This window comes from Micrasema longulum, unplaced genomic scaffold (genome assembly GCF_059751315.1).
Source record: "Micrasema longulum isolate JH-2025_06_02 unplaced genomic scaffold, ASM5975131v1 h1tg000191l, whole genome shotgun sequence".
NCBI classification, from domain to species: domain Eukaryota; kingdom Metazoa; phylum Arthropoda; class Insecta; order Trichoptera; family Brachycentridae; genus Micrasema; species Micrasema longulum.
In genome coordinates, this window is record NW_028277396.1 from 352,775 (window position 1) to 370,528 (window position 17,754).

A 17,754-nucleotide genomic window follows, 5' to 3' on the forward strand; every position below is an offset into this window, starting at 1 on the left:
AGTGAAAATATCTGATGGGAGAAAATACAATTGACTTACTCTGTACTTTGCCTTAGAGCATAAAACGTGGTTGTCCACTTTTTGCCGTTTTGAATGTAAAAATGCACAAATTATCGCAATAAGCTATTTTACACGTGAATGAAACACCGAAGGTCACTTTCGTCGTAAAATGTTTTTCTAAGTTGAAACTAAAATCTTATGTCGACTTTGTTTATGCAAAAAAAACATCAGTAGTCCCAGATACACTATTTCAATATGTACTATCATATTATTTTTCAAAAACATAACTTTGCATTGTAAGTTCGTTATAAGTTGAAATGAAATCATTTTTTCCAAAACTTATTAATATTTATTTATTTGACATTTGAGGTCTGCATTACTTCACGGGCTGTTATCCATTACGTAATGTAGACTGTAAATATAAATTAAATGGTAATGAATAGAAAGCAGATAGCTGCTAAACTGCCGAAATGTACAGTAAAATAGATCCGTATTATAAGGGAGAAGCCGTATTCAGCAAGCGAATTGCCTTATTAATGGGTGAATTGTTAGCTGAATTTGCACGGTTTTTGGGTGCGTAAAACAGTTCACGAGTTTTTGCTCTAATTGGGAACATTCAAACTGATCTTATATTGGAAATCGCTGAATCACAAAATATTGTTTTCCGAACATTTTGTTCAATGTCACTCCCGTGGTTTATCCTTTAAGGTGCAGAACTTCCCTCCCTACTACTGAATGGGAGGCGGAAACGGGCTCTTTCTACACCTGTGCATGACTGATCCCGATGCTCCAAGTTGCCAGACTCCAACATTCCGAGAATGGCACCACTGGCTGGTGGGGAACATTCCAGGGAACGCCGTCTCTGGCGGAGAAACTGTCTCCGAGTACATCGGCAGTGGTCCCCCCCAAGGACACGGGACTCCATCGCTACGTATTCCTTGTTTTCAAGCAACCTGGAAAGATTAATTTTACCGAAAGCAAACTTACCAACAAGAGTGTTGATGGGTGAGGAAAGTTCTCTATTGCCAAGTTTGCGGAGAAATACAATTTGGGGAGTCCGGTAGCTGGAAATTTGTATAAAGCAGCCTACGATGATTACTTCCCCATTCTATATAAGCAATTGGGTGCTTAAATTTACAAATATTGCACTGTTTTAGAAGCTATTTTTGCTACATAATCTTACAAAAGATTGTACATACTACCACAACTGCTAGATGTAGTTCATAGCTGTTGAATATAATATAAGGATAACTTATTTAAAAAGAGCTTTGGAGCAAAAAATGATTTCATTTAAAATTCATACGCAAATGAATGTAAGCCACGTTCAAATTATGTTTGTAATAACAGAAATTTCAAAAATCAGCAACTTGGCACCTGTTTAATTATTTGCTAATTGCTTAATATTTTGCAGGGTGCTAAATCTAGTTTGTGAGGCTGTCTTGAAGCGCGATTTATAAAAGTGATCATGTCTTTACTGTCATACTTATAAAAAATTACCTGTCTTCTCTCTAATTCACTTAAACCCTGTTATGATGTCATATTTCATCTGCGTAATCACGAAAGATTTTGCCGTCATAAAATTTGGTTTTCGGAAAATTAATGTACTAATACTCCCCGTAATCCTAAAAAATATTCAACGTAACACTGAAAATTGTTATTTATATCTTGATTTAGATTTAAGAACTTCTTGAGAAAGATCGAAGTATTTTTAGTCAAATCTTTATCAAATTACTAGCTTTTACCCGCGGCTTCGCTCACGTACAATAGTATTACTAATAAATTATTTAGGAAATCTTATTAGTTGTGTTGTTTATCAATGATAATTTTCCTGTTAAAATGATACATTTTTTCGGGATTGAAAATAGCTTGTATCGATTGCCGATCTTAAAATATGATGATCCATTCTCTGAAGACGTAGCATCGTTATTCTGTACACTAATCCAAAATCCTACAAAATACTACAAAATACTACAAAATACGAAAAGCGAACCAAACGTTTTCTTCTTTTTATTTTTTTCCACATCCGTTCCTAAGTGGAGCACGTGGAAATTACAAATTGCCTCCTGGAGACCCTATCACCAGCCATTTTCACCTCCTCCCACGTCAATCCAGCGCCCCTTAGTTCCGCCGAATAAAGTTGAAAGATCGTCATCGACGGCCTTCTAGAACGGCGTGAGCCCACGGTTTAAAGAAGGGATAACTTGGGTTTAGGTTTTCCTGAGGCGTTCGCCGCACGGGTCCAAGCCAGGTCCACTGCCGCATCAGCAAGACGTTCGTTATAGAAGGCTTCTGCGTCCGTTCTAAGACTTCAATGTTTGTTATAAAATCAAACCACCTTATACCTAATATACTTCTTTTAAGCTTTGGTAAAGTGCCAAGATTCGCACCTGCAGAGGAGTACTGGCATTATGCAAGAGTTGAAAAATCGGCATTTTGTTTTGACAGAGTATAGAGTAGAGTTCCAGACGACACGCATCATGTTAAAAGTTACTTCAGCAATTTATAGGTGGGTTGCGAGCTCTTTGTGCATGCTTCCATTCTTAGTTATGTGAACTCTGAAGTATTTAAAGCTGTCAACTTTCTCGATCCTCTGTTCATTATTATAGAGAGGCTGATCAAGGTCAGGACAGAATTTGTTGCACATAATCTGAGTCTTTTTTTTATTAATATTAAGACCCAGACGAGTTGAGTTTTCCTGAAATTTGGAAAATCACCAACAAACTTTTTGAAAAGAACTACATCGTCCGCATACTCCAATTCGCACAACTTTAGGGGAAGTTCACTTCTATTCCCCGATCAGGTGGTATTGTTTTGCATAAAATAAAATCCATCAGTGTTATGAATAAGAACAGTCCAAGGACGCAGCCTTGCCTCACTCCAGTGGAGACCCCGAACCAATCAACGAACAAAACTAACTATAGATAAAGCAAGTCAATTATAGAAATTTAATGAACTAATTTCACATTGAATATTTTTGACATCCTACCTTACTGCCTACTCATTTTCAAAAATTTTTATTCATTTATGATATATTTTTTTAATTGTACTCTGTTTTTGATTCAAAATAAAAATAAATACCTTATTTTATTTCTTACCTCTCCAGATTTTTCTATGCAAAATACGGAGTAAATTGGTAGCTCCGTTGAGACGTGAAGGAAACACAAACAACAAACAAACACATTTTCGCATTTTTTTTATTTTATTCATATAAAGTCGTGTATTTTCTATTTATTTATATTTGTATATTTTTCTACAAACATATTTTATTTATAATTTTTTTTCAAATATATATATTTATTTATTTTATTAAACTAATACCCGCTGAGTCTCTATCCTAGAGGCTTGTCAGCAGGTGGGAAAGAGAGGACACGGAAACATTTATGAAAAATAATCTACAACTGGCGGCCTCCTTGGTGTAGTGGTCAAGACGCTTGACTCACACATGGAAGGTTCCGGGTTCGATTCCCGGTAAGAATACAAAAATCAAATTATATTTTTCTCAAGCCTGGGTATTCTGTGATGTAATTCACCACTGTAATTGGACCTCCTGGCCTGTTGTGATGAAAAAAAAAAAACGTTAAAAATACATTAAAAAAAAACACCAGAACTAATTGAGATTTTTTTTTCATTTTTTGAAACTAGTGGGAATCAAACCCGTGACTCCAGTTTCACAGTAAATCCTATTTATATACAACTGCGTAATATGAATATTTAATCAAATTTTATTGCTATCAGCAACCCAAATTAAAATCTTAAATATAAATCCAAATTTATTTGAAGTAGGTGTGTGAAGTCCCTAATAAATGTATGTATTTAAATAACCTAATTATGTTGCTTTTAAATGATGTTCCAGGTAAAGAACTACCAAATTCATCAAACCGCAATAAAAGTTCAAAGCTTTATAATATAAATATGTTGTCTTTTCGGGGGCCTTTTTAATTCGGATTACGTCAGAAAACCAAAAAAGCTGTGTATAGATGTAATTACCTTTTTGGCAAAAGAAGATTTTACGCAAATAAGCATTAAATCTGTTAGCATTAAGTCCTTCAAAGAAATACGCCCTAATTCAACTGTAAGATAAAAATCACAGAAATGTATCTTCCATGAAATAAAATATTTTATTAGATATTTTCTGAATACCGTACATCTGAATGATCAAAAAACATTAAATTTATATTTCAATTCAATGTTGAAGACTTGACTTTTTTCAATGAGATGGAATTAATTTATTTTAACACACCTGGAAATCAAATAGAAAAAAAAACATATTATGGTTTGTCCAAATTTTTGTTTTTCCGTGTATTATATTAAAATGTTTAGCCGTGGTAAATTCTCTGTAGAGCAAGGCATCATGTTCTTACCTTCCCGTAATACGGTCCGATGGGAGGCTCTCTATATGCACCTGGAGCATACAACAATTTTCGTAGATATCTTCCACTCTTAAAACATTCAATTCTTTTAACAGTTCGGTAGTTGAGAACAAGGATGGTTTATTTAGTATAATTTTTTATTTTTTTCTTTAGAACATTTATGGGTCTAAGATGAGCGTTAAAAGCCCCTCTCCATCCAACTATTGCATATTGAATGATTGACTGTACTAGAGCATTATAAACTGTCTTCAATTGATCCATCGATTAGAAACCTCTAAGCATTAAAAATATGTGGAATAATTTTCTTAGTCTTTTGCACATTAAATCTATTTGTTCTTTACATTTAATATTTTGGTCGATTATTATTTCCAGATATTTTATCTTAGATAAAGTCATGGGAAAAATAAAATCATTTTATCTTTTATCTTAATATGTACGTATTAAATGTATGTTTGTAATGTATATGTTCTATTTAAATAAACGTATTGAATTGAATGGAATTGAACTCAACATTCTGCCTGTTTTCGAACATCAATATTACTTCAATTCTTCATCTAAACCAGCCAACGACAGGCCATAAGCCATTTCAATGCCTAGACTTATTCTCCTAAATCAAGATACCTTGGCCTTGATAGTTAATAGTTATCATTTTATACGCTGTAATCTGGATACTACTATTCATTTTGATTCCAGTCTTATAAGAAATGTTCGAATTTCCAAGCACGCGCATTAAAGTTGTTGCGCGCGTTGTCGTATTATTTTACGAGACTCGAGGAGATAAGATAATTTAACTTGAGTAATGCAAAGAAAAAACTTCTTTTATAACGTAAAGCATTAAATTTGAAATAGAGCGTTATTGAAAAATAACTAAAATTCTAGAACACCCCGAGTTTAAGGTACAGTCCAAATGTTTACAGCTTCAGCGCTAGACGCGCCTGTTCCTGTGCTCCGTTAATTTAAATATGATCATTGATCAACTATTAATTATAATTATTTTAATGACATTTGCACCTAAAGCGCACTTTTTAAAAGTAATTTTATGCAATATGTATCTACCTTTATGTGCTATCACACCCACTAGATAAAAAAAGATTATTTTTTGTCAGCATGCCTACTGATAATATTCACCGCACGCGCCTTGTACCACCTACCCAATTAAAAAAAAAAATCTCCTTTACTTTTTGTAATGCTGTCTTATTTTAGTACAATACATGTATATCACGGTATTTTTTACAAATTTTAGAAATAAATCACTGTGTTTTGACTGTTCTTTCAGCTTTTGATCAAGTCTCACCTCCCCTTTTTTCATATTCAGACTTATATTTGAAGTTTTTTTCAAACTTCAAAGTATTTTTTCAAATATTTTCACCGAATATCAAGCGTTAGAGCAGAGTGCCATAATATACTAATGCGGATATTTTTATGTTTGTTATTGTATCACTAACTTATCTGCTACATATGGCAGTTTTTTTTTCAATAATACCAATTACACACTTCAGTTGTCAGTCAAAGAAATTTGTCTTTATTCTTCGTTCTTCGCAGTCTTAATCCCGGGGATTCCTTTGCAGTTTAGTCCTGCATATCGTCCTCCACTGCGCTCTATTTTTTGTAGCCCACTTCAGTTTTAAGGCATAAGGCGCAGTTAAGGTCCTCGTACACTTGTTTTAAATACTCTCGTCGGTAGCGCCTTCTGTGATTTGTCCCCTAGCCTTTATGCGCGTTAACAATATTTTCACGGCTTCCAAATTATTGCGGAACTTAACCATTCCGAGCCAGAACGTTAAAAAAATCCGCGAGTTCCTAAAAAGAGTACAAAGAATGTCCTAGCTGAAATGATTAAAATGAATTTTAAAAAATTCATTATCATTGTCCTGGTAGTGTTTGAAAAACTGTTTCATGATTTAAAGTTTTTTTAAGTTTTCTGCGAAATTCATATATGTTATCATAAAGTCCAATTGCAGAAGGATGCTATATGACATCACGCTGCTCTCACTGTGATACGTTAAACATCACTGATCTTGCTACTCGGTAGCGAGACGGTACAGCAGGAACTTGTGAGGGGGAATGCTTAATTCAAAGCGTGAAATACGGATTTTTGTGGTTATTACTAGAAAAAAACCACCAAAAAGCAAAAATCTCACCTGCAAACTGACCAATATATCGACAATTATCAAACTGCACTGCGATGGATTGTAATGTTTGCAGTTTGCAAGGGGAGAAAGCGAAGAAAAATATTAATTATTTTTTGAAGAATTTGGCAGAATTTTTTAAAAATAATGTTGAAACATTCGTAATATTATTATTATATATTATTTCTTCATTTGAAGATAATTATTACCAAAAAAAACGTATTTCTAACTCTATGATAAAATAATGTGGAAGCACGGATATTATTAAAGAATACTACAAGTAAAAGTTATAACATAAACATAAATCCAAATAATGAAATTAATATGATGATTAACGAAAATGTTCTTGAAAACGTACGCTACCTGGAAGACCCTGGATGCCCCCCTTAAGCCCGGAAGGGTTAATGTAACAAATTTAACCTGCTCTTAATTTTATAGAAATACTTTGCCACCACAACCAAGATGAGAATTATTTCGATAAGGGGACATTTAGACCAGACATTTTTGTTTTTCATATTCCCTACTCGATTTTGAAACATCCATATTCCTTTTTAAATGCTTTAATAGTCAAACCCGTATCTGAGAGACTCATCTTTGTGGCTTTGTGCGGAAAGAACGTTTTAAATTTCAGCTTTGGAAGTACGGGGCCTGGCCAATCTTTTAATTATTATCAGACCCTCCATATTAGGTGCGTTATAACGTTAAGACTCAGTGATTTTTATAGAGACAGGACTCCATGTTCAAAGTTTATGAGTGGATATTAAGATGGGTTTCTGGGTTACGTATCAGGGTGGTCTGATAAATACTGGTCATACTATATCATCATCCCTATGCTAGTGAGATCTTGGAAGAAACGGAGCACAGATGAACAGATGACGGAGCATGAGCTTAAAAGCAATCCTCATACCGTTAAGTCTTTACAAACAGAAATAGAACCATGATAACCTTCTCAATGTCTGCGGGTATTTATTTTCAAGTCAAGCCCAATCCAAAAGCCATTCAAGTTTGAATCAGCTGATTCAACTGCCTGTTTTCTACGACAATATGCTCTAACTCTAGGAACTCTTGTGACCTTTTTAAGAACACCTTTTAAGAGCCTCTGGCCTAGATGATCAAAATCACAGTTCCTTCCATTTATCTGTTTTATCTTTTCGTTTTTATTTTTCCATAACTAGACTTTTTCGATCCCTTCTCAATTACTTCTACCTAAGTACATGTTTTTATTTCTTTATCATGGCCTATTTTAGACTTAACATATTTTTTTCTTTGTCTACACTACCGTACTTCTTCCTCAATTGTTTTGTTTTTCTTTTCTGATGATACAGCTATTGTTTACAATGCCTCAAACTGGCTAGAGCTCTATTAAAAAGCAAGTACTGATTCGACAAGGATTAAAAAAAGTTTGAATAATAATTTGCTTACTTTGAATTCAGAAAAAACGAAATACATTTGCTTTAGCATAACTTTGGCTGGGCAACCCCGTACCTATTCTATATATTGATTACTGTTTTTTATATTTTTTTACTGTCTTAAAACGGGGTAAGTAAGCCTAGTTAGGCAGTTAAAGTAACTTTGTATGAATTATATTTTTTTGTGTGTAATATAATATGATGATAAATAAATAAATAAATTACTTCCTTGTTTTCTACAATGATTTAATTGTTCCTTCTCAGCGTTCCCTCTTAATAAAAAAGTCTCTCTCTTTATCTTTTTTGTACGTTTTATAATATAAATAATCAAAAGATATATTGAGAAAAAAAAGAATGTAGTGTTTCAAACTGCAAGAAATATAGCTTTGAAACTTTGTAATTTTATTTCTGTTTATTTTCTTTGTGCATTGATTGCATGTATAAAAAAGTACAACTATCTTATATATTTAATTTCAGGTGTCCTCCGTACGGGTAATTATAGTAAAAAAACATTATTTTTAATGCTTAAACAAAAAAAAAGTGTGCATTATACAATGTATAATTTAGTAGTATATTTAAGTCTCTTTTATGTAAGTGCATGAAAATAGCGTCTATTCACATTTATATCATGTTCCAGTATCTTTCCCGAACATCAACTATAAAATGTCACTTCGTAAGATTCAGTGCTTCGATTTGAATTGCAGATTTCGGTCCAAACTCGTTCACACCCACGTGTATGTGGTATGTACTGTCGAACGTTCTACGAGAAAATGACCGGCTAGTGGAACTTTCTATAATTGGAGCTAGGGGAAATAGAATTCCCAATTCGGTTAGTACAACAGGATGTGTTGATAGAGCTTCCGGGTCATTACGTCGCGTCGTGTGTTAGATTCACTCACCTGGCCCGTGATTGCGGTGAAACGATAAAGTATTTAGCACTATTTGTCGAATCACTCATCTCGAATTATTGGTTGATTTCTTAGACCACATTGTTCCAATTACTTTGGTTTCTAATATTATTTTTTGTCAGAAAATTTCAGTTCTTCATTGCGAAATTCAAAATCACATTTTTAGTTCACAAAACGGTGCATAAATTACGGTATTGATGTCAAGTGCGGCTTTTATTTAATAATATTTTTTTACCAGTCCGTGTTGTATGAAATATTCATCTTTTTAACTAATTTTCATGTCAACACGAATTTTTAATTTATTACTAAAAGAACTTAAATTTAACTTACATTATAACAAGAGCAAAATAAGAGAGTGGCTACTCGATCAAGAGTTTATATATGAATAGTAGCTTAGGTGTAAATATTTTAATTTTTCATATATTTTCTTGTATTTAAAAAATAAATGTATATATAATTATTTGTATAAACATGTTTATTCTGATCTTTCCGGCTGTTAATTTTTATCTGTTATTCATTGTTTTTATAAATGTAAATAATATTATTAAGTCAGTATAAATATAATCTTCACCAACAAGCTACAAAAAGTGGCTTGGTGGGATTTTAGTTTTAGTATAAAATATAACAAGTGAATTTTTTTTTAAATTGTAAAAATGTATAATTATGCTTTAAAAAAAAAAAAAACTTTTTCGATTGAAATTGAAGCCTCTTTAAAATCATGCTGAAGACGATAGTTTCATTCAAAAAAATAATTGTAATGTTTCTGATCACATTGAGTCTCTCGGTCTATTTTGGTGCAAAAAAATAAAGAACTGCACCGAAAACGCGTACCTGTTCTAGTTAAACGCACTAACTGCAACGCTAACGGAGCGAATAAAAAAACTCGTATCTTGTATGTTCATTTTTGTGCATACAACAGAGAGGGAAAACGTTTTTGAAATGGAAGTCTAGACATTTACAGGGCTTTTGACATAGCATTGGCTGGTTTAAGTGGCCACTTTACATACAGTGTAACATTCACTATTCTGCCTGTGTTTAAACATCTACACATCCAAAACTCTTCCATCTGTTGACGTTTGTTAATTAAAAGAACTGAAACCTTTACCATGTGGGTGAGATTCAAATTTTTAATTTTTATACTTCTTATACAAGTTAATTTAATCAGCAATATTTTAAGTATATCGAAATGTTTATAAGCAGGCTATATTTCCTCCTTGGGGAGTTATTTAGATCTTAATTTGTTGCAACAGAGAGGGAAAATATTTTTGAATAGCGAATATAGAAGCGTAGGCATTTACACGTCTTATGACCTTTTATTGGCTGGTTTAAAATGTCATTTTACACACTGTTCAAGATTCACCATTCAACCTACGTTTATACATCTACATTTCCTCAACTCTTCCATCTGTTGACTTTTGTGAAGTTAATTATATATTGTTAAATTATATATTAAAATCGAAATCAAAACTGTAAACCTACTAATATTAATTTCGTACTAGTTGTCCGGTTTAAATTTCAGCCCTTGAGAAAAATAATAAAAGTAAAAAACCGCAAATCTTCGCCTCAGCTTTTTACACACGATAAAAATCCTCGGGCATTATTATAAATTGGTTCATATTTTTAGGTTTCATTACAAGGGTTGATTTTTTCTGCTAAGGGAGGTCCGATTTACTTACTCCCCTCGCTCCACCTGTCCCTTTCCTTAGCCCAAACGATATTGCCAATAAAAACAATAAAGTGTTATTCGTCCATATAAATCAACCTAAAAGGTACAAGGTGGTCGAAAAGTCGCCACCGCACCCGTACCTAGCATAAGTTTGCGGACTGTTAGTATTAGGGTTCCGTTACAATCCTTATATACGAGTATTATATGGACGTAAGATCGTTTATGATACTTTTGTTTATCGCTTACCATATAAAAATGAGCTTTTGAAGGAAAGGTAAACCTCACGTATCCATGCATCTAAACTTACTGCAATTTTGGTTAATGGTAAAATCTTTTTTTTAAAATAATCAAATTACTTCAAGTTAAAATGATGCGTAGAGCAGTGTTATTTAGTTATGAAAAACTTTATTGTTAACTACTAAAAATCGTGAAACGTATGCCGTTTCACGATTTTAAGTAGTAGAAACACAATTGAACGTAGTTATGCAGAAAGCAGCCAGTTCACAATTTCAAAAAAATGAGATATTTTTGCTATCGAGTGCAGTAAGATCAATTCTATGTTATATATATATTCCGCTAAATACAGCCAGACCGTTTTCAAACAAAAAAACTGTTAAAATCACCTTATGAAAATAGTGCCGATCACAAAAACGGAATTTCTCAATTTGCAGTAAACACCCACAGGACTAGAAAAAATTTACGGTACTTTAAAATTCATTTACACTGTTCAAATACATAATAAGATTATTGTTTGTAATATAAAAAAAAAACTAATGTATTCATTGTTAATCATTTGTCAAAGTCAAAAACATTCCAACTGTTGTGTAGATTTGATAATTCACTTTTCTCACAAAGGTGCTATTATCTCAGTTTAACTTTTCTATGGCTGGCTGCTTTCTGCATAACTTCGATCAATTATGGCGTTATCGTGTTTTTGTAGGAAAGGTAAAAAGATGAGAGAGCGGGCAATTTATATTTTCTTAGTGACCATGTTTTATAATAGGTACGAAGGATTCCTGGTTTAAGAATGAACATTTATGGTGTATTTTTTTTTCTCGTTCTTTTCCTCATGACTGAGAATGGCGGCTGCACTTGATTATTATTTTTGTGGTCTACCTCCAGGTGGTCCTATTCTGGGAAGAGTGAAGAGCATCAATCACTGAAGACTCCAGCGTAGATTTAATTAAGTCACTCCATCGCGGAGGTGAGCGACCAATGAATCTTCTTCCCTCCACTCCACCGATCAGAACGAACTTTTCGAGACTGTCTGGTTCTCTCCTGGCGATCTATCCAAAATAATGTAGGATTTGCCTATGACATATAATTGGCAGTTAGTCCGCAATATTTCATTCATTCAGTATAAGCACATTGGTACGCATCGCGTCCATGGAATCCGGAGCATTCCTTTCTAGCATCACATTTCGAAAGCATCAATATTTTTTCTCCCTGACTCACCTAATGTGCATATTTCTACTCCATGTTGGAATATGAAGAAAACCGGAGTTTCAACAAGATGAACCTTTGTTTTTTGGTAAAGCTTCGATCCTTCCATATCTTGACGAGTCTACCCATTGCACCGTTAGCCATACCGATCCGCCTTTTAATTTGTCACAACCATCGGTGTCCCTGATGTTTGAGCCCATGCATACAAAGTCAAGAATTTTTTTAAGATGATTTATTGACGAAGGAAGTTAATTGGCTTTATCGATTACCATTAGTTTGGACTTACTTAAAATTACGGTATATTGATAATAAATCGGCGCGCATGTTGGATATGAGCTTTCTCTACAAAATTGTTAATAACCTAATTGATAGCCCAGAAATTGTTAGAGGCATTTCATATCAATCTGTACTCTTCGACATTCCTAACTCAATGACTAATTATTTGAAAAATAACACTATAGCGACAGTTTAAGTGACATCGACATATTACATTTTATTACATATTACATATTTTTATCAAATCTGTTAAAGACATTTTAAATTTATCTCCTGCTTGACTTTTAACTTTTAATTTGACTTTTAATTTTATCTTTCAATGTAACTTTTTAATTTCAATTCTAAATTTTAAGTTTTGATTTTTACATGTGATTTAAACTTTTAGCTTTAAATTAAATTTTAATTTTTACTTTTAATTTTAATTTTGACTTTTGATTTCAACTGTTAATTTATATTAATAAATTACAACAGGGATGGAGAATACCTTAAATAAGGTAAGATGGAAGTCTAGACATTTACAGGGCTTATGACCTGTCATTGGCTGGTTTAAGTGGCCACTTTACACACTGTGTAACATTCACCATTTTGTCTATGTTTGAACATCCAAATTTCTTAAATTCTTCCATTTGTTGATTTTAGTGAAGAAAACCGTATTCTGTAAAAAAGCATTTTATTTTAAAATTTAACTGATACACACTGAATGAATAATGTGCGACGAGTCCTATACAATACGAGTACGATAGGTAACCACAAAATGCAGTAAATACGATATTATGTCAACAATAAAATAAGTTTTGACAATACGCGAACGTTGATTCAAAACGAACATACAAATACATATTAAATGCATCTACATAATATATAAATAAGAATAACATATTAGTTTGATAGAAAAGATTAGAATTATAAAAATCAGGTGTCACAAACAGTTGGCCCGCAGTACGGGGATACATAATTATATTAAAAGATCTTCTCACTATAAAACTTATATTTATTCAGGGATAGAGAGCAACGGAGAGGAGGATGCGGACAAAAGCAATTTATTACCTATGGCAGTTTTGATAAATTTAATATGTTTGGTAAATATATCTATGTCGTTAAATTTCCTATTATACGTATCCATAATACGGTTAATCGTTGCGTTTTTTGACAAATTTGTTCTGCATTTAGGTATGTGGAAAAGTTGTGTATAACGCGTTTGTCTCTGTGGTACCTTAAGATGAATGCGGGTAACCAATTCGGGGGAATTTATTTTATCAGATATAATGTTGGTGAGTAACACTGTATCAGCCGTGGTTCGTATCGGTATCGGTATTTTGAAATGGTTTACCTGTGCGTAATATGAATCCTAGCTTAATGCATAACTACGCTCAATTCCTCATCCAGTAACAAAAAAATATCCAGATTCGGTGCGCTTCGTCTACCAATACAGTCCCCTATACACCATTGGATGCCGGTAAAGGCGTTGTTTCAAATATGTTTGTGAAGCTAAAAAATACAGTTCATGGTATGAAACGTTTTATTTAATTTAAATGTTTATACTACACAACTGCAAATTACATTGTATTTATGTAGGTTAATAATCAGGTTTATACAAAAACGTGTTGTAAAAAAGAGCGCATAAGATACAATATACGGTCCAAATAGTAAACAAAGAAAGCTAAGCCACTAATTCTCATTATGAGACATGGTTAGACAAGTAGAGTCTAAAACTGGTAATTATAGCATAAAAAAGATTAATTTCACTCGGTAGGGTGTTTAACGGACCAATCATCCTCCCCATAGGCATAATCAACAGTAAATATGTTCTAGAATAGAACCAAAATCCTGGACGACTGTTCTTGACTCGATGGCTGCTCTCGAGTAACAATCTTAAAGATACCTGTAAGTAATCATCAAATCAGAAGCACTCACCAGGGTTTTGCTTCTATTTAACATATAAACTGTATTTTTCTATCCAACTGGACGCATAAAAAACTGAGATAAAAAAGATTTAATGTAATAAAACTTTTAATGCGTTCTTGTCAACCGTGCTTGTATATTTTACAATACACCAACCAGGTTGTAAATCTTTAGCGTCGTAGACATATTTTTACTGACAGTTTGAACTGTGTTGACACCAGTTCATGTCAGAACTTCGAGACGCAAACCTGACTAGGGATGACGCACATGAGTATACAACAGGGGCAAATCGTCAAAATAAGCTATTATGCACAGCTAACCATTATTTTTTACTTTCGATAATAATGTTTTATAGGAAATATGTTTATACGAAAATAAATAAAACAATTGTTACTTAATGTTCTTTAATATTTTTATAAAACCACTTACTGACTTTTCTATTTATTTATTTTTTATATATACGGCCTAAGCCAATTACAACAGTTACATGAAGAAACATAAATGCAAGAAACTGAACAAAAAGAACATAAAACAATGTAGCAAAGACAAACAAAGGCAAAACAAATTTGGAAAATAATATATTCATAAAAACGAAAGGTTTAAGACTTCGAGCTAAACCATGCCAATCCAACTTCATCCTACACTGTTTAGTCGCGAAGAGATCTACAAAAAGCCGGAAGATCTATCTCAAAGAATTTCAAGTCGTGTGATGAATTGATTAATTAACACATTCTGGACATTGGGGCATAAAAACAAAAGTTGCTTTTAAAAGATTTAATAAATAGCAAATATTGTCTATGTCTACCGGTTTCGAGATGTACCCTACAAAGTTAATTCTTTAAATATTTATAATATAAAACAATTGGTATTTATTACAAATTACCTCCACTTACATATCTTCCCACAAAAAAATATCTATGAAGTTCACCCAGCGCCCATTTTCAGCAACCCGTTTTCAGTGAACGATGAAACTAGCCGATTACCTTAGCTTAGATTCTCCACAAAAAAAACACTATATTTTACATCAGTTAGCTTTTTTTTACTAACGCAAGGTTGCAGATTACAAATATTATTTTAAGATTCTCTATTTGGAAACTAGAATTTTGAACATTATTTTCGATGGACTATTTTTTTTGATAGGATACCGTTAACAATGTATCACATAGAACATGTGGCGTTCGCAGTGGCCGTTTTTGGCATTATTCATTTCGAAAAAAATTGGACACTGTTCAGTGTTGACAGTTTTTGCAGAATATCATTGTGGTATTTGTTTAATCTTTTGTACAAGTATTGTATTAAAATAGTCTAGAATAAAGCTACGTTTATCGCGTGGTTAGTAATAATTGTTTACTGAGTAAATTTTCACAGAATCACAGTAAAAAAATCATTTATAATTACATTACATATAAAAATGGGTGTGCCACAGCATCTCACATTACTGGTGAAAAATTTATATACGAATGGGTTGGCAAGAGTAAGGACGGAGAATGCACTGTCAGCTCCATTTAAAGCATAAAGAGGTGTGCTTCAAGGTTACATCTTGTCGCCAAAACTTTTCAACATTTACTGTGAATATATTATTAGAAGAGCGCTTGATGGGTGGAATAGAGGCGTCAAAGTAGGAAGTCAACAAATACCAAATCTGAGATATGCAGACGACACGGCACTGATTGCCAAACATGAAACTGAGCTAGCAGAAGCCTTCAGATGAATAGAGTTGGAGAGTGAGGCTCTGGGTCTGAAAATTAATAAAAATAAGACAAAGCTAATGATTGTAGAAAGAGCTGGCAGTCTCCTAAGAACAAAACAGATGCAAGACCTTGAGCTGATAGATGATTTTGTATACCTCGGCTCGGTTATTTCCAACAACGGCAGTTGCAGACCTGAGATTGGTCGCAGGATTCAAATGGCCAAAGAAACAATGAACCGTTTGGATAAGATTTGGCGAGATCGAGGTATATCAATAAACTCAAAAAAGCGGTTGATGGAAGCCCTGGTATTCTCCGTTTTCCTATATGGGGCTGAAACGTGGACAATGCGTGCATACGAGAGGAAAATGATCGATGCATTCGAGATGTAGTGTTAGATAAGGCTGCTGCGTGTGCCTTGGACAGCCAGAAGAACGAATGCATCGATACTGGAATAGCTCTATATTACAACTCGTCTATCAGTGGTGTGTTTAAGAAGAATACTGGCTTTCTTAGGACATATTGCTAGATGTGAGCCAGACAATCTAGAAAAAGCAATAATGTTTGGCCGAGTTGAAGATAGGAGAAACCGGGTAGAATCCCATATAGATGGACTGATCAAATAAAGGTGGCTACGGGGCTAAAATTTGATGAGTCAGTTCGCCGGGCTGAGGACAGACTAGAGTTGAACAAAATAATCAGAAGTGTTCATGGTGATCACGATCTTCAGCATTGAGGGACCGACTTGGAAGAAGAAGACATATATATTATATACTTATATGTGGGTATAAATTAATAAACATTTTTTGCAGATTACCTATAAAATAAATCACGGCTTGCTACTGGTAAACAGTTGACCGAGAGCCGTGAAGAGGGACATGGAACAATAATGTTAAGAGTAGGTTGGTTAATTGTAATTATTTAACGCCTGGCGTGATAACTCCAGTGTGCTTAAATTATTCACACGAATATTAAATGGTGGATAGTCCATATTTACCTATTGGTTTTGTGAATAGTATATTTTGACATTCAAGTTTAGTTCAACCTCATTATTTGTAACTTAATTTACGGAATTCGGTTCAACTTGCTTAACTAAGTAAGAAGTACTGTACCTTCTAACCAAGCGGTTGCTTGCTAAGGTGGGGCCGGGTCCGTTCACTGTAGTTCCAATAAAAAAACTTTTTTCCTTTTGCAAATACTTCTAAATATGTATTTATATATTCTTACATATTTATTTGTCCAACCGTCTTAGCCTATAAATAATATCAAACCTGGCGAAATATATATGAATTGGATTATTTTCTACTGTACTGTGAACATTCTTTTTCAAACGTCTCATGATGCCCGGATAATATTATTTATTTACGGTTTGTCCTTTTAGAAGAAATTTCAAGTGTCAAACACCACAATAATTAAATAATGCAATCAATTAATCAATTCGATTTGCGCTATCCGTTGACGTTTTTTGATGAAATTCCACTGTAATTAGGTAATATCAAATATTTTTATAAAAGTTTTAAATTGTAATACTTGGCACAATTCCACTTATAATTTATTTGACCAATCAGCACTTTCACCCTCTAATTACCAGTCCAAAGATGCCCGTAAGAGAGCGATAGCGCTAATTGGTCAAATAAATATCTAATTGTTAAAGTACCAAGTATGTAGTTACTTATATTGATACAATTTAAAACATTTAAGTTTGTAAGTGAAAATTCTTGATGGAAGTTCATTGTAATTTATTATATAAATTAAAGACGAGTGATACTTTAATCCACAAATTTGGAATATCCAGTGACCGGTTTTATCGCTTTCGCGAATTGATCATGTCCAATCAATTTAATCCCAGTCAGTGAAGAATTCACTTCCCTCTCTTTTCAATCCAATGAAGTACATATTATGTACTTCTGGATTACTTTCTTTCAGCACTAAAATGCTAAGGCTACCAGATTTCAGAGAGCTC

The 17,754-nt window shown here is 33.3% G+C and overlaps 1 protein-coding gene and 1 pseudogene across 1 annotated transcript in view; both read left to right on the top strand.

Moving 5' to 3' along the window:
* LOC148283828 (lachesin-like) overlaps positions 1 to 17,754 on the top strand; it is a 275,848-nt gene that overhangs the window by 113,781 nt on the left and 144,313 nt on the right. The window lies entirely within an intron of this gene.
* LOC148283829 (protein D2 pseudogene) lies at positions 471 to 1,132 on the top strand (annotated as a pseudogene).